The sequence below is a fragment of the Podarcis tiliguerta genome, assembly GCF_965153285.1.
Source record: "Podarcis tiliguerta genome assembly, chromosome: 3".
Classification (NCBI taxonomy): domain Eukaryota; kingdom Metazoa; phylum Chordata; class Lepidosauria; order Squamata; family Lacertidae; genus Podarcis; species Podarcis tiliguerta.
This window is the reverse complement of record NC_139536.1, coordinates 49,774,445-49,793,230: the sequence shown is the minus strand read 5'-3', so window position 1 is coordinate 49,793,230 and position 18,786 is coordinate 49,774,445. Positions and strand designations below refer to the sequence as shown.

The window sequence follows — 18,786 nt, the reverse complement described above, 5'->3', positions numbered from 1 at the left end:
CATCACTGCTACTCTGCTCCAAACCCTGGCTTCGTCTTCCTAACTAACTGCAAGCTGAGGGAGTGGTCCCACCCAACTTTGCCCCCCCCCCCCCGGCAACCCTACTGGCTTATATATTAACACTTTCTGGATCCAGGGGTTAGAAGGGTCTCAGCATAAAGCCTATTTCCTTTCCCTGCCCACCCCCCAAAAATTCATAATAATACTGACAGTCTGGAGGCAACCTAAGATAGTCTCAAGGCAACTTACAGAAAATAAACAGGCAAAATATAAAGCAAAGCAACAGAAACAATGCAACATCAAAAACCACCCCATCCAAGAAATACCTATAATATCTCAACCCAGCCTCCAGTCAACAATGCGCAACAGAAAAATAGTTTGAAAACACCTATATACTTGGCAGCGGTGGGTTACCTCAGATATAGTAATCTTCAGTCCAGAAATGGAGGCTATTGGCAATTAATGGTACAAAAAAAAAAAAAATTACACCTGCTGTTTTTTTCTTGTTTGCTGGTTCCTGCTAAATTTAATATTTTTAATAAATGCCATTTTATATGCTTCTTTCTTCACCTGACTAGTAATAAGCAGTAAACAACAAAGAAGAAACCAGTATCTTAGAATATCCTTCTGTATTTTTGAACAACTTTTTGACAGTTTTGTAGCCAAAATATGTTTGTATCTTGTGGGGAGAAATGCACATTATGCTATTGTCACTGTAAGCAACAGAAATAAATTAAAGGTAATTTCCACTTTTAAAGTCCTGTTTCTATGGAAATATGAGTAACTGCCATTACTGCAGAGCTTGTTACCATGGTTATGTCAAGTAATTCCAGGGTATTAATGCCCTTCAACCTAAAGTGATAATTTCCCCCCAACTTGCCATTCAATGAAATCTTACCTCAGAGCTCCCCAGCAGACATGTGGGAAAGGAAAAGGTGTGTGGAGACGCTGTAGACTATTCTGAGCACAGTTTGGAATTCTTTTTCCCTTTGGACTCATCCGCAAAACATACAGACAAGCGTGCAGAGCTGAAAACTTGCAGATGCTGAAATTCAGTAGGCAGAACAACATTGCTTATGCTGTTCTGTGATATATATCTATATATGGGGGGGGGGGGCAGCTATAGCCATTCAAACTTAAAAAGGAATTGCAACCTTCACATCCTTGTGGAAAATATCGGTGTAGGTTTTAATGTTCACTACTCACCTTCTGAACTGCTGCCATTTCAAACAGGATTCTGGCCAATACGATTTATCACCTCAGCACAATTTCCTTTGGGAAATTTCCTTTGTGAATTTATTCATTTTTAAGTGTGCGTACTGTTTTTCCTAAATAGGTTCACAAAGCTGCTGTGCTCACACTTTAAGAGCTGACAATATTTAGGAGGAATTTCTGGGTGCTCTGCTGGAACAGCTACTGACATTCTTATAGCTAGGAATGTTTTGAGGACTGCAAATAATATGCTCCACAGATGAGATTTGCCTGATCTGCCTTCTACCCTAAATTGCCACAATCCGACTCCATAAATTTGTTTGGTAGGAAGTATCTTAAATATAAGGAGTTTTGTTTCTAAACGTGCCGTAGCATCTCTCCTTTTATAGATCACAAGCAGCCTTGTACCCAATGTTGCTCAGAAATTCTAAGAAACCAAAAAACTGTGGGATAATTCAGCCTAGATAGTTGATAAATAGAAGATAGACAGAAGTGACACGTGGGTATTAACTGAAATGCACTGTCTCTAGAAAGACAATTCATGCTCTCTTAAAGAAAGAATATTGTGTTTGGTTACTATTTGGTCACCCTACTGGAAATAGTTCAGTGACAGGAAGTTGGAGTTTCTTTTGTATTCTGTAACCTTTTTCTTTCAACAGATTTCAAGAAGAACATGCTGGTAACATTAACTATATCCCATGTGACCTTTATGCCTATTACAGTATTTTTCATAAAGGACATGCCTTTTCCCTTTTTGGTTTATAAATCAATCCTTGAGTATAACTGCTATCTGAAAAATGTTAACAATTAAACAATAATTCAGAGATTTTGAATTTAAGTACCCTCTGTGTGAGCAGATTAAGAGAATATTGTCTACGTAATTCAGGAGAAAACCAATTAAGCCTGCTATATAATGAGCAATGATGCTCTCTCACATCTGCCAGCAAAACCAATCAACATAATCTATTACAGAGTGATGTGCTTTCTATTTTGTGTATTACAGGGATGATTCAGCACTATAAATTATATAACTATAATCAACATTTGTTAATATGATAAAAAGGACACCGTTCTCCTTAGACCCAGAATCACACTGCATATGAGCCCAAAACAGGACTTTTAATTCCGAATTTATCAACTGCACAATTCAATTTGTTCTGCTTCGAAAGTCCAATGCTGACAAGATTCCAAAATGTAGGGACTGAGCACTGGGGAGTGAAATGCAGACACACACTTGGACATCTAGGTTTGAGTCCATTACCATTATCCCAGCTACTTCATATATCTTGGTGCCTTCTACTGTCCTCTGGCACTTTTCCAATGTCCCTCCCCTCCTCAATGATTCCACCAAGTTTTGTTTCTGTTATCATCACGACTCCTCCAGCAGTGTAAGGATCAGGCCTAGGATGGAGAACACTAGAAGGAGATAAGGAGGAATGGGAAGGTGAAACTTGAACAGATGGAAACCCTACTCACTGCTCTCACCAATCCCATCTGGCTCTAGTATGGAAATGGGACTTCACCTCTCCTGAGGGGGGCGGTACAGAGCCTCAGTCTAGAGTGACTGAGCAGGATTCAGAGAGACAGATCAAGTGCTCTCTCCCAGGACCAGACACTGCCTCAGGAGAAGGGAACAGATGCCCCCACCCAGTGCTTTAAAAAAAATATGTTTAGGGGTACTCTCATTTTGTCTCAAGAAAATCACCATTTCATAGTTCAAATCGAGAAAAATAAATACAGTAAATGGACAAAAGTACAAAGATTCACAAAATATTTGGGGGTATGTGTACGCCTGTGCCCCCCCCCCCGAAGAGAAGCACTACCCCCACCTAGACACAGTGCCCCCTTGCAGGTTAGCCACTCATGCAGGGATAAAACCTCTCTCAACTGCTGTGAAACATGACAGTATATTTAAATTTGTGATATCGTGGAAAAAGTAAAGATGCCTGCATACCAAGGACCAGGAGATACCTGAACTACAGCCAGGGACAGCACAAATAGGGTAGAAGAGATCCATTCTGCTCAACTTATTATGTATATTCACCCTCTCACCACAAGGCTTTGAAGAGCCCATTCTGCTTGCTTGAGGCCTATTCTAACCTTACTCGGAAGATACGTGCACAGCCTTCATTTGCATGCCTGTTTATCGGTTGGTCCCTCTAAAGCAAAGCTAAATTCACTGACATCAAAGCAAATCTCGGCCGACTTGTGCTTTTGATATTGCCTGACATCCTGATCTTAAACATATCTACTCGGAGTTGGTGTAGTGCAGTAGTTGGGGGATGAATCTGAATGAATGTGGCAGGCCAAGGTCGGTTGGCCTTGAGCAAGTTACTGTCACATCGGCTAGCCTGCTTCAAAGAGTTGTTATACAATGACATAATGAGCATAGGATATTGTTACCTGCCTGAAGGCCTTAGAATAAGGAAGGAAAGATACCCAAATAAGTAAAGGCCTAGTAATTTCATTCCAAAAAGACTTGCACCAAGGAACATCCCAAAGGATCGTCCATTTAACCAGGGCTTTTTTTCAGCAGAAGGTTGCCAAAAAATAAAATTAAAAAATGAAGAGGAGGAAGAAGATGGAGCTAAACTCATTTAGCATGCTGAAAACTGTTGTATATTATGAATTGATTTAATACCTCATGCTGAGTGCTGAAATCAAAAGAATAGAATTGGGAATGATTTATATCTCCAACCAGGCAAGTATCCCATAGCTTGTGTCAACCACAGAATCGTCCAAATTTTTAACACGTTACTGTGCTGCTGCCAACCTGCTCTGTTGTGACCTGGTTATGACACTCGCTTCAGTGTGACCAAATTGGCTTATATTTGAGGATGTCACCTTACATTATAGACTGAATTGTTCCACTGCCACAGGTTCAACTCCTGACCTCACCTAGCATTTAAACCCAAGTTTAGAGTCAACTGGACACAGCAACATGATCAAGATGTTACTTTTGCTTCACATTTCCACCTAGATTATATTTTGATAATTGGATTCCCATCTGCATCATAACATGAGAGAAATAATAAAGTCACCGAGTGAAGAAGAGGTGCTTACTTTTCACTGAAGTTTGCAAATCCTGTTCCTTATATATCGCCATCATTAGAATTTGAAAAGAACCTGGGGGTCAGCTTGGCTTGGCAGTACATTATACGCCATATATCTTTGCATTGACCATTACTGCATAACTGCCATCTCTGTGCATTCGTACTCCTGGCAGTAATTTGCTCATTGTATTTGGCACTATCAGTGCATTTTATGTACTTCCAGAATGCACCATTTTTAAGACAAATTGGATGGATTTGATTAAAAAAACAAAAACTCAACATCTGCCAAGTGGCAAGCTCATGAAGAATGCCTTTGAGAATGTATCTTGGCCATTGCTGTTGAAACAATTCATCCCAGTAATTATGACATCGTCCTCACCTAACACAGTGTCACCACACCTGCACCACCATGACCACTGAAATATTATTAAAGGTGATGCCCAAATAATGCTGCATTCATGTTTTATTCTAAGAGTTATGATAGCAGAGTTTTGCATGGTTTTAATTGGTTTTAACTGGTACTGCTGCTCTTGTCGAATGCTCTAAATTCTTTTCTAAAACAGACGGGCCATCAGCTTGAATCCTAAACTGCCTCGTACCTATATCCCTTTCTCCACCCCCAATGTTCAGTCCAGACACTGAGATCCAGCAACGAAGGCCTTCTGGCAGTTCCCACACTGCAAGTAGTGAAGCTACAGGGAACCAGGCAGAGGGCCTTCTTGGCAGTGGTACCTGCCCTATGGAATGCCCTCCCATCAGATGTCAAAGAAATAAACAACTATTTGACTTTTAGAAGCTATCTGAAGGCAGCCCTGTTTAGGGAAGCCTTTTAATGTGTAATGTTTATTTTGTTTTTACCTATGTTGGAAACCGCCCAGAGTGGTTGGGGCAACCCAGTCAGATAGGTGGGGTACTACTACTACTACTACTACTATTCAGCATATTAATGTGGACATTAGTTTTGAAACGAAGAGTTATTCATTCTGAGGAAGGTTTTCCTCTGTATATTTTTTGTTGAATGTTTCTCAGAACCAAGAAAGACAAAACCTCTCTGTTTCTCCTCAGATTATACACTGTGTTTTGTTACGTTTTCTCATTACAGTGTTATTGGGATTTGCCTTCTCTCTGGACTCTGCTTGCATTGTTTAAGTGACTTTGCTAATAGTAAATAATATCATAGAACTTTACAATGTATTGGGAAAATGAATTGCTGCTTATTTGTACATTAAATACCTCAGTGCAATGAACTTCTTATGAGGTCTAGTTCTCTCACCTGCAGGATGCAATCTATAGCATTATCATCAACATTATAAGACAATCTGTGATGAAACATACATGCAACCAGTGGCAGGAACGGACAAGCAAAGAGTACAAACAAAATATTATGGACCTCTGGTAAAATGTTTCATGCACCCACATTTGTCACTGACTTCACATTGCCAGCAAAACAGCAGTGGGAGTTTAGCAGGGCAGCGGGGGGCAGGGATTTAAACCTATTTAATGGTTGCATAAAATTAGTACTACAACTTCAAACCGGGGCTGATGATTCACCCTAGCAGCATGGGGGGGAACTATGTGAGGAAAAATGTGTTTATATAAAAATATGAATCAACATTTCACGTCACATATCTGAAACACATAGGAATGTGTTGCAGTTAGCAGCTGATGCAAGGAGATTAATTTTCAGCTGCACTATTCAGTTCGCCTTAAGTGAATGTATTAGTATGTAATTGTATGAATGCCTATTGACAAATGACTGATTCTTTGTGGTCTTGCTGAATAGGGAAGTCTGTCATAACAAATTGCTACTGTTAAGGAACAGGAACGTAGAAAGGGCTGATACAGAGAACTCCACTGATTCTTGGCCAACACTTCACACAACAGTGGCAAGTCATTATTGTTTTCCTCAGTATTTTCAGTTGCCTCATCCATCAGAAGGAATTCTTTTGGCATTCATGTGGGCATAATGTGTATTGCCACAGGAATTGTGTTCTAATTTAGAATTAACATCAATTAGTACCCATTTGTTGTGAAGAACTTTTGATTTATGCGTACCATTGCACTGCAGAGATGGGCATAAATACTGCTGTCTCTGGCATGAGAAACTATCCCATAATCCACAGCCGCCGCCAAAGATTTTATTTTATTTTTTACTCCATGAAAGAGAGACAGATTTAAGGTCAGTTTCATGAACCTACATGCTGTAAAAACGACATTTTCCTCTGGATTTCATGTGCTAATCATAAGGATTTGTCCAAGTTGCTGTGATAGAAATGATGGAAACCCTTACAGATTGTAGATAAGAATGAGGTATTCTGTTCTCAACCTTGAACCCTCCACTCCCTTTAATAACTCTTCTTTTTTTGTCAGTGATGAAATCAAATCCAAAAAAATAAAGGAGGGCTATATTAATATTTGTAGAAGATGGAGAGTATTTCCAAGAAAGTGTAGCTTATCATAGAACCACCACTCCCCAGACCCTGCAGTCAACATCTGAGGCCCTTCTTTGTGTGCCTCCGCCATCAGATGTCTAGAGGATGTCAAAATGAAAATGGGCATTTTCTGTGATGGCTCCCCATTTGTGGAATGCTCTCTCCCCAGGGAGGCTCACCTGGCACTTTCATTCTATATCTTTAGATACCAGGCAAAAATATTTGTCTATGGCCAGGCCTTTGATTAACATCCTATGTCCTTTTAAATGTGTTTGTGGGAGGGGGTGTATTAGTTTGTGGTGTTGGTGTTGGCTGTTTTATTATGTGTTTTGTGTCTTCATTTTACATTTTTACAGTACTATAAATAATAGTAGTAAAGATTGTTTAAACTACAAGTTAGTGCGCCATAGCAGGCCTTTCGCCTGCCAAAGATACTCAGAGCAGAAGAAACATAGAATTGATGTGTAGTTAAATGGTTATATTTGGTATCTTCTCACATGGTTAGCTCTGGAGCAAAGGAAATGCTTAAACGAGATAAAGTTAATTGACTGGCGTAAATTATGCTGACTTAGCAAAGAGATTTTACAAGGTTCACGCATTTTCTGAACTTAGGCTGCTCTCCCTCCCTCTCCCTCCCTCCCTCTCTCGCTCTCCCTCCAGCTTCCGTTGCATTTCTAAGAAGTCATGAATGAAACACAAACTTTCACCAAACTGCTGGTAATTTTGCAAAAATGTGTTTCTGTTTCAGTTTCAAAGATAATACCGTGGCCCTTGAGGTGCCTTCCCTGACAATAAACTTCCAATTATCATTTTTTCCAAGGGAGACATGATTCCTCTGTATTTAGGAACAGCAATGAAAGAAGATTTACACTACAGTGGTACCTCTGGTTATGAACTTAATTCATTTTGGAAGTCCATTCTTAACCTGAAACCATGCTTAACCTGAGGTACCACTTTAGCTAATGGGACCTCCCACTGCGGCTGCACAGCGACCACACAATTTATGTTCTCATTCTGAGGTAAAGTTCTTAACCCGAGGTACTACTTCCAGGTTAGCAAAGTCTGTAACCCGAAGTGTTTGTAACCCGAGGTGTTTGTAACCCGAGGTAACACTGTACTGTTGTTTCTCCAAGCTGCAGTTCTTTTATGTTCATAGTTCTTTCAAGGTTTGTTCCCTGTATTACACCAATTCTACCAAATGGAGATGTTGGCACCCATCTGTCTCGGGAGTCAATGGAAGAGTGCACCTTTACAGAGTGAAGTCAAACAGTTGAAAGGTTACAGTGTCTGCTGTGAATTTAGAGACCGATACAGAAGAGATATGTTTTGTTGCAGCTGGGGCAGATGAAGGCATTTGGTGCACAGTACTGCTGCAGACTCACCATGGTGTATATTCTGTTTGCAGTCCTCTTAGTAGTCATTCCTCCTCTGGTCACTGATATAGATGCATGACCTGATTGCCTGTCTCCAGGCACTGTGATCTATGTAAGGGATTCCCACACAGCGGGGAAGATGTTGTAAAATGTAGTCTCATACATCAATCCCACTGAAATCTAGCTGTACAGGGGAGGTGTGCAACCGCCAAATGAGGGTGTTGCTGAAGTGTGAAAATAGGGAATGCAGGGCAACTTCTCTGCATGCAAAATTACCATGTGCTTTCCTGAAGGTAAGGGTGGACAGTCCATTTCAGTTTCTTCAATCTTAAATTCAGTTCTCCACATTTCTTTTTTTTTTTTAAATATAATTTTTATTAGCAGGCCAATCATATCACATCAATTCCAAATCACATTAGTTGCAAATTATACAGCCAAATTTAAAAAAATAATTGTTGGGGGTACCCATACTTCAAGCTCCAAAAGGGGTCCAAACATCACTCTTGCTGCTTCTTTAATTAAACAGTTCTATCCAGTTCTGTCCAGATAGTCTCTTTGTTATTTTCTCATCTTCTTGTTATTATCATCATATATTCCTTTCTTTGTGATCTCTGATAATCTTCACAAGCGGGTTGAAAACAAACATATCCTGTGTGGGTTTTACACTCTCCAAGAGTCATATTACATAAAGGACAGATGCCATTTCCACACCTCCGTAGAAAACATTCCCACAGTCTGTCCATTGATTTCCACAGGCTTGCCAATCTATATCTCAAGGGGCTCTGCCAGATCAAGATCACATTCTGATCACCATACATTCACATTCCGATGACCCTGGTCCTCCTCCCCCTCGTCCATCTGTGCGCAAGCCTGTCTTATTTGTAACTGCGTCATAAAGCTTTCTTTCCATTCCTCGATGTTTCCACCAGTCCTGTCTTTGATCAGTAATTGCTTTCCACACAGTTCTTAATCTCCTGCTTGTGATTAATAATTTGCAACGATTCTTCTCTCTGGAGGGGAGGGTTATTGAATACTCACATAAGACAAAGAAAAGTTTTTTCCTCCCCCTCCTCTTTCCAGTTCAGTCCGACATACCGATCTTCTAATGTTGATTCTTCACTTGTTTTATTGTCCAGCCCGTCGCTCCGCTCACAGAGATCCCATTATTCAGCAGTCTTTACTCCCGATCTTCACTTGATGTATGTGCATTAGCTTCTTTCCAATTATATATTTTGCGCTAATGCTAACCAGTGCGCGATTAGAGACAGCGTCAGGGAGAGCCGACTTCACCCGAGGGCTTTGTGCCAAGTGCCCGGTCACCCCCTTCTTTAGAATCCGGGGGTGAATTATGGACACAGCTGGCAAGGCAGTCCCCCCCCATTCCCCTGGGGGGGGGCAAGGGAGGCTGCATACTCCCATATCAACCTCTTAATTACCTCGTGCAGTTCTCCACATTTCTGCAGCAACTGGCATTCTTAAAAAGTACTCACTCACAGCAGCATTTTAGTAAAAAATTATCCTTACACATTTCTGTATGAAATTTATATCCCTTTGTCCCAAAGGAGCCTAAGGCAGTGAACATATCAGTAATATGAAACATTTTGAATGGTATTTTTAAAACAGTTTAGAACATTCTAAAAATGTTGAACCAATTGCTCCGGGGTTGCTGGAATGGTACATTCCAGCCATTCTTGGATAAACAGGAATGTTTAAAATTTCCTCCTAAGAGGCAGTAATGACTTATATACACTACTGGACTGGAGAACTGCATTGCAAAAATTCAGAAAACTGCAAATTTTGAAAGATGGTTGTGTTTTGATTCTCAAATTGTTTTGGAAAGTATGAATAAGGTAAGTTTGCCTTTAAATTCAAACTGCACCACATTTGTCACCCACCCCGACCTGCAGGTCTGTGCTCTGTGAAATGGTATTATGGCAGGAAAGTATCTTATTTTCGTGTGTATAGAAAAATATATTCAGAGTTGCAGTCACTATTTTGAAGTAAGTGAAACTTCTGACCCAGAATGTGGCTATGATTTCCGGAGCATGTCCCCATTTCTCCCCGTAACTCTTTGCAGTCTTCCTTTTTATCTAGTTTCCAGAAAATAAAATTGAAATAGACTTGTGGTAGAGCTCCAAATGGTGGAACCAATTCTTTTAATGTTGTAGATTTGTATTGTTTTATATCTATTATAGTTTAATTACTTTTTAACTATTATATTTTATATGTTTTAATATTGATATGTTTTATTCATGTTTGCTTTAATTTTTGTGAGCCACCTTGAGTCCCAGTTCTAGGAAAAATGTGGGATATTATTAGTTAATTAATAATATCCTTACATTATTTCCTAATAAATAAATATTCCATCTGATGCTGTTTGCTCATGAGTTAAATTCAAGCAAATGGTGAGACCCAATAGACCAGACCAGGGGTCAGCCAACTTCTTCAGCAGAGGGCCAGTCCACTGCCCCTCTTGTGGGGGGCCAGACTATATTTGTTTTTTTAAAAATGAACTATTTCCTAAGCCCCACAAATAACCCAGAGATGCATTTTAAATAAAAGCACACATTCTACTCATGTAAACACGCCAGGCAGGCCCCACAAATAACCCAGAGATACATTTTTTAAAAAAGGACACATTCTACTCATGTAAAAACACGCTGATTCCCAGACCATCTGTGGGCCGGATTTAGAAGGCAATTGGGCCAGATCCGGGCCCTGGGCCTTAGTCTGCCTACCCATGGACCAGACCATTAGAACCTCTTCTACACTCCTAGACATTTTTTTAAAAAAATGTTCTTGGCTTTATTAACTGTTTTTAAAGAGTTAAATGCTCTGATTCTTTTCTGCTAATCCTATTAATGCTCCATGATGTTTCCATTTTAACTAACAATGGACATTATAATCTCCAGAAGAAGAAGAAGAAGAAGAAGAAGAAGAAGAAGAAGAAGAAGAAGAAGAAGTTAAACATTCCAAAATGTTCAGTTCATTTTTTTAAGGCAGAAGTGAAACTTATAAAGGCTTGTTCCGATAACTTGGAAAGGTTTTGGCCTAGAGGAACAATTTTAATATTGAAACGGCAGCTACACTGATTCATGCATAATTTCCCTATACTTTAAAGGGAGCACAATCTTCAACAGACAAGCAGCACCTTACTTCAGAACCTAAGGCCCTTTTTTAAATTTAAGGAGAAAATGGCCTATTTTTGCCCTTGGTTCCCATCGCCAGTCAGCCATTTTACATATCACTTGACATGAGAACTATTTTAGGTTAATTTCTACTTCTGTAAGCCAATTGATAACCCCACAGTTATCCATTTCTTTTTTTAAAAAAAACACCACCCCACTTCTACTCTTCAGTTTTGGATTATGTCCCTATTGTCAACATTGTTCTCAGAAAATAATTCATTATCAGAATTAGTATTTATTAAAAAAAAAGGAATATGGTTTTACAGTGGTGCCCCGCAAGACGAATGCCTCGCAAGACGGAAAACCCGCTAGACGAAAGGGTTTTCCATTTTGGAGGTGCTTCGCAAAACGAATTTCCTATGGGCTTGCTTCGCAAAACGAAAATGTCTTGCGAGTTCCTGCGATTTTTTTTCGCTCCCCACCCCCTTTTTCTAAGGCACTAAGCTGCTAATAGCCTTTTAGCAGCTAATCCGCTAATCCCTTAAGCCTTTAATAGCCGCTAATAGCCGCTAAACCGCTAATAGCGCTAATCCGCTAATAGGGTTGCTTCGCAAGACGAAAAAACCGCTAGACGAAGAGACTCCCGGAACGGATTCTTTTCGTCTTGCGAGGCACCACTGTATTCTCAAAAATGGCAGGTTCCCCTCAACTCAGCGATAGTTAGAGGCACAAAGCCTCAGTTCAGAGTTGAGTTATGTGAGCCAGAAGCTGGAAGAAAACTGCACGCTGGATTCTGTTTGAATCCAAGGCTGCAGATTTGAGACAAACAAGACCCTCTTGGAGTGTCAATGCTGTGAACCCCTTCATTGTAGGCTCAGGTTGTATATACAGTGGTACCTCGGGTTACATACGCTTCAGGTTACATACGCTTCAGGTTACATACACTTCAGGTTACACACACCGCTAACCCAGAAATAGTGCTTCAGGTTAAAAACTTTGCTTCAGGATAAGAACAGAAATCGGGCCCCGGTAGCACGGCGGCAGCAGGAGGCTCCATTAGCTAAAGTGGTGCTTCAGGTTAAGAACAGTTTCAGGTTAAGAACGGACCTCTGGAACGAATTAAGTACTTAACCCGAGGTACCACTGTACATATATCCTGAAGACACCACAGTCTTCACTCTCAAAAGAAAAAGCAAACATTGAGTAAGCACATGGAAGCCCTGGAATCTCAGAGATTGAGGTGGCATGCAACAATATTCAAACATAATTAGCCAAGTATCCAAACAACTTCCAAGGTTGACAAACCAATAAAAGCCTAAAAACTGTACACAGGTATCAGAATGGTTTCTTCCCGGTAAAGCAAGTTCCACACTTTTTTTAGCATTAGTATTACAGAGTGCAGCAGTTGCCAAGGAAACAAGTTTTGTTTTTTGCAACAACAAAAACCAAACAAACAAACAAACACCAGCTTTGTCAATAAGTGCACACACTATATTACTTGTCTCAGGTGTCAGGGTAAATTACGCCCCTTTTCCTTCAACACGAATTCCCGTCTTTATTGCGAAGTGTGAAGTCTGTTTATTACTTGTATGAGTGACTCTGCCCCTTTTGGCATAATGTGCTCTCCTGTATGGTCAGGTGACACAAACGTGTTCCGCTCATTCAGTTGTCCAACGCTGAGCAGATTATGTTTGGCGTCTGGCACGTAAAGGACATTCTGTATTTACCCTCACGATAATGAATTTGTTTTCCCTAATCAGGAGAGCATAAGAAAACCAACATGGGAAATTAGATCTCTGTGGCTCCTGCAAAATGAACGCCACAAATGTGGTAATTTCCCCCAATGAATTAGAAAGGAAGCTTCCAGGCAGGGGGAAAATATATATTTTAGAGGAAATTTAACAGCAGCCTAGCTAGCCTTTGGTTATGGGAGGAAATGAAAAGCAAACAGCTGCAATGACATTTTGTTTCCAGATAGCACAGGATAGCAATGACTCATTTTTCCCTGCTATGCCAGAATACCTTTCCAGCATAAGAAGGCACTGAAGTGAAAGCAAATGTAGCAGAGAAATGCTTAGGGTAAATGTATGACTGGCAAGTTTTCCAAAGATGTAACATATTAAGGTGGCATAAGCTGTTAGTACAACACTCCATTTCCAATATAACCAGAATTTTGGAAGCCTTTTGATACAGGGAAAGGAAATTGCATTGCACTCTTGCATTGCAAAAAGTGCATTAAGATAGAAATCTGTATTCAGAAACATTTGTGTAACCTTAGCGAAGCCTGAACCATGCATAGCAGAATTTGACTACCATTATAAGTAGTATAATTGGCAATATAAGTCACTTTAAGACCATATCTAATAACCTGTCTGTTTCTCTGATACTGATGTAGTTTGGTTGGAAAAATGCCACCATTGTGGACTTTTAATTGAGATAAAATACTCCAACGTTTTTGGGTGGTGGTGGTTGTATAAAAAAGAATATCTGTGTACATATTCCTTTAACTAAATAAATTGTGAGAACATTCTGAGAAACTTATGAAATTCTGATATGTACAGATCTGGCAGTAATGGCATTTGTTATTCCACAGTCTTGCATATGTTTCAAGACCATGTCTTTCTAGAACAGATGGCAGATTTCTTCCCAGTTAAACCACTTGCTTTCTATGCTGATTTTGGTATGAACTATAATGCCATTGTGGTGGCTGTAAGGGACAGAATGTCTCATTTAAGCAAATCCATCCAGGAATTAGCATAGCACAGTATCTTCTTGCACATTTTTGTGAATTAAAATCCCTCTGCTGTACCCGCACTCCACCTCACCCAGTGCAGAAATGACTTTCCTACCTTTTTGCCAATCTATGATTGTAGTCATCATCATTGTCTGAGAAGCTTTGATTTAGGCACCTAATCCAATACCTACATTATTTTGAAACACATTTCCAGCTCTTTGAAAAAAAAATGGGAATATTAAAGTTTGCCTCAGGAGTTTTAAATCTTCACTACTACTTGTAGACATTGTCTCACCATTTTCTCCATTTTGTCTGCCTGAATTGCAAGTGAATCATTTCTGTGGAAGAATTATTATTTGGAGATGATCTTGAGAACATTAAAGGCTTATACTTAACCTCTATTACATACCCAGAATCAAATTAACCTCTCTCTTTCGTATAAAAGCAGCTAATGTGTTTTTCTTGTAAAATCGTGAAATCTCACATTTTGTCTCGCATATAGTGCTCATATAAATTCAGTGATATTTTCCCCCAGAACATTTCAACATTTCAATATATTTGGTTACAAAGTATTTTCTGTGTGTGTGTGTGTGTGTGTGTGTGTATATTTTCTTGGAAGTTTTTAACACAAAAAGCAAACAAATGCATTTACCTTCATTGACTGTTCAAAAATAAAAAAGGAGAATAGTTATTTACAACTGCTGTGTATATACAGTATCCAAACATATGGATATCACTGAGATTGCATTGCAGCATGAATAGCAAAAAATGGAGGGGAGGCAGGGAGCTCTCTGTATAATTATGCATCTAGCTGGCAATCCTAGAATTGTGCCAGTTGGACAGGGATAGGATTTCTACTGAACCCCATGTGCCAGTGCAACTTCATGTGATGGTGGCATGCAGAAATCACAAGTGTTGGGACAACAGAGAGGGATTTAGTGAAGGAGTGGCCAGCTTAGTCCAGATCCTCTCTTTCCTAAATAAAATGCTGGCTCCCCAACTGTGGTAACATTAAGATAGCAAAGGAACTTTTGTAAACATATACATATCCATTGATTCAGTAGAGTGCCGACATGGTTAGTCCCCCAACACACACCTTATCCCCTTTTAAAAAGTTGATCTACTAATATTTGTCTTTCTGCCTCAGATTTAATATACACACCTTAAAAACCTAAGGATACTCGCACAAACACACATAATTAGGTGTGACATTAATTGCATGGAATGCGCAAGAAAATCTAAGGAATACGTTTCAGTAAATGAACTTTCATAAAACCCCTTCATATGCTACTGTTAGGAGTCCAGGTTCCCGGCTTGATAACACAGTAAGCGTACGTAATTAAAAAGGAGGATTTATTGCAAAAAAACAAGCAATTATCTCCAGGCGGCTCTAGCAAGCCTCTGGCCCCCTTCACTCAGTTGACCCTTCTGAGGAGTTCTTCCTGTGTCGACCTTTACGTTTCTTATTTTGCTTCCTGTGTAGCAGCCTTCCTATACGCCTATGCCTCGGACTTATTTGGTCAGCTGCAGACCTTTTCTGTTTCGAAAAGCTGTCTCTGTGGCTTTCCGCGCCTGTTTGGGCTTCCAGGGAACTTTGGCTGTGTTCCAGTCTGCTCTCCTTCCTCCCTTATCAGCCGGCCATCCAAGGTCAGGGAGACTTGACACTGGCAGCAGTGGGCTCTCATGTGTTGGCATGAAAGCCCAGCCTCCCTGTTCCTGACTGCCTACTGCAGCTGGCTATGAGATTACACTTGGAGCTGGTGTGTTCATGACAGCTACTTGCAAAAAAGGCAAATTACATTGAAAGGGGCTTGCAAAGTTAGCCCTCCCACTCAAAGTCACACAGCTCCTTCTGGCCCCATTCTTGTCATCCACATGTCAGCATGGATGTCTGATGGACATGTGAGGTAAGAAAGCCTTCACACATAGATTTCTCCTGGAACCATGTAGGATCAGTGTTCTTGTATCTAATGTAGCCTCTGCACATAGATGCGTTCATATTAACCTCAGACATTACACTCATACATGGATAGCAAATGTGTGTCTCAGAGGAGCCATGTGGCATGAGAGATGGAGTTAAAAATGCTACCCCGTAGTACAATTTAACACATATTGTCTGTTACTGTGAAAAAAACATGGGAAGGGAGAGCCAGTGTGGTGTATTGGTTAAGAGCAGTGGACTCGTAATCTGGGGAACCGGGTTCGCGTCTCTGCTCCTCCACATGCAGCTGCTGGGTGACCTTGGGCCAGTCACACTTCTCTGAAGTCTCTCAGCCCCACTCACCTCACAGAGTGTTTGTTGTGGGGGAGGAAGGGAAAGGAGAATGTTAGCCACTTTGAGACTCCTTCGGGTAGTGATAAAGCAGGATATCAAATCCAAACTGTTCTTCTTCTTCTTCTTTCAGGAAAAAACCATATATGCAACTACTGTGTCATCATACCTGGATTTTGCCAGGATTGCTGCTGAAGGAATTTTCTAAGACTTTACTGGTAAACACAACATAATATCGTGAACTTGTTTATCAAATCCTAATGAACAAAATTTTATCATGACTGACATTTCCTTCCAACAACATCTATCCTTCCCATAAAGAAAAATCTGTCATTTGATAAAATATATGAGCTGCATCACCTGTACTCTCACTGACACCCCACATAAGCACCCACAAAGTTGGGGGTAATTTTTATCAATCTTGTTATCAAGTTCATCAACCCGGTCTAATTATTTACTTGCTAATCAGAAATATTCATTTATCTGTGTCTACCTGCTTATCCATCATCTCTTGCTGAACTTAATCAAAGTTGTTGACTTTATTTTCCTAAGTATCTGATTTATTTTCAACTTTAATCACCCTGTCCTCTGCATACTTATTCAAAAGTTCAAAACTTTATTGTCTAAAAAAGTTTGCATTTATGTTATCGTGTGGGGTCTGTGGGTTACACATTATTCTCCCTACTCTCAAGTTAATTCTACTGATGGTTTAGTTCGTTTAATGTATATTTTAATATTGTTCTCCCTTTGGAGAGCTTCACTTTGAGAACTTGAAAATTCAGGTTGAAAGGCAAGCTTGATCTTTTATCAATGCAGTAAATTGGATTCTATGCTACTTCTGTAATGTTTGGAAATCACAATGATGGTAGTGATAAGAAGACATCATGGGCTAAGTGCCAATATAAGCTCTCCAGTTCCTGATGGAGTTGGCTTGGGAACATACCACATGACGTACTCCCTCCTACATGCTCTCTCTTATCCTATTTTTACTGGAGTGGTTAGGAACCCAAGCCCTATCTACTCTAACATTATGTTTTCATAGTGGCCAGTAAGCTGACCATTGCCCACATACATGAGTGCAGTAGCACTTTTACGCAAGAATTACTTGCTGAGTGACTTGTCTGGTGGGATGGAGATAATGATGATGATGTTGATACATTTATACCCCGGCCCATCTGGCAGGCTCCCAATAGAATATTAAAAACATGATAAAACATCAAACATTAAAAACTTTCCTAAACAGGGTTGTCTTCAGATGTCTCCTAAAAGTCAGATAGTTATTTATTTCCTTGACATCTGATGGGATGGGCAGGGTGGGCACAACTACTGAGAAGGCCCTCTGCCTGGTTCCCTGTACCTTCACTTCTCGCAGTGAGGGAACTGCCAAAAGGCCCTCGGAGCTGGACCCCAGTGTCTGGGCTGAACGATGGGGCAATAAGCTCCTGGCAGCACCATCACTGCCCTATACCATGAGGAGTGAGGCAGCAGTAAGCTTGGGAGGTCCAGATGCACTAGCTGGAGCACTGGATTGGTTCCACCAAAGTATCCACACGGCCCTGACCTTGACACCATCTCAACCTTCCCCTCTTGAGGAGTGGCAGCAATGTTGCTGCTCCTGAAGCTCTGTTGCTGCAGTTCTGCCTCACCAGGTGAGCCACTCTTGCTCTTATGGTAACTCTTACAGTAACGTGTATGTATGTGTCCAAAATGTCTGCCTGACACCAGAACGTAGCAGACTGAATTACAAATTACGTTTGGCTGTAATCATAAGAAGGCATCACACAATCAGAAGAACCCAATGTCATGCTAAAATGTTCTGCCCATGCAAGCATTTTTGACTGCTCAACCCAGCTACCTCCCTGTCCCTCCCTCTTGCTCTCACCAGAGCCAGTTGGGATGGGGGGGTTGTGAAAGCACACAGGGAGAGGAGAGGAAGGAATGCCCCGTTGCACCAGTAGGAGCCCTTGCACTGGTTCTGACTAGGTGAACTACATAATTGAATCGGTCAATATTCCAAATGGACATAAATGTTCCCCAAAATGTGCCCTGGAGCTTGATAACTATTAAGGGGGGGAAAGATCTGATTAATTCCCGTGTGGAATGCTTTAATTTTCCAAACCCATGTGTTTCCCAAAAGTGGGACAAAAGATATCCTTCAGACATTTTGCAAATTTAACATTTAATTTTTCAATCAACTGATATACCCTTATAAAGATAGGCTGAAATCTATGTATACCTACCCAGCCCTTGCACTCTCCATAAATTCTGCATTTTCATAAGCAGACACTCTGTAAAAGCTTTTATGAGAAAATATGGTTGAGGACAGAGACAGCTGGCATTTAAATTAGCCAAGTGAAAGAAATTACTCTTACTCATTCACCAGATGCTTTTATTCATATATAAATTTTTAAATTAATAATTTCATAATGCTATGCAATCCACACTGTTTTGCTCACTGACCTTAACAAGCTTTGACATCTTTTTTCATTACTTCCAAAGAGTGCAGCACACTTTGCCAACTTCCATTTTGATGAAACATTCTAACAAGGGGAGAGAGGGAGCCAGCATCCACGGGCAAGTTA

General features: G+C 40.3%; 1 long non-coding RNA gene across 1 annotated transcript in view; it reads right to left on the bottom strand.

The window, feature by feature from the left end:
* Positions 1–2,312: 2,312 nt before the first annotated feature.
* LOC310674698 overlaps positions 2,313–18,786 on the bottom strand; it is a 61,200-nt gene continuing 44,726 nt past the window's right edge. The window contains exon 6 of the long non-coding RNA XR_014509705.1: positions 2,313–2,628. This is a non-coding gene — a long non-coding RNA (uncharacterized lncRNA). The remainder of the gene's footprint in view (positions 2,629–18,786) is intronic.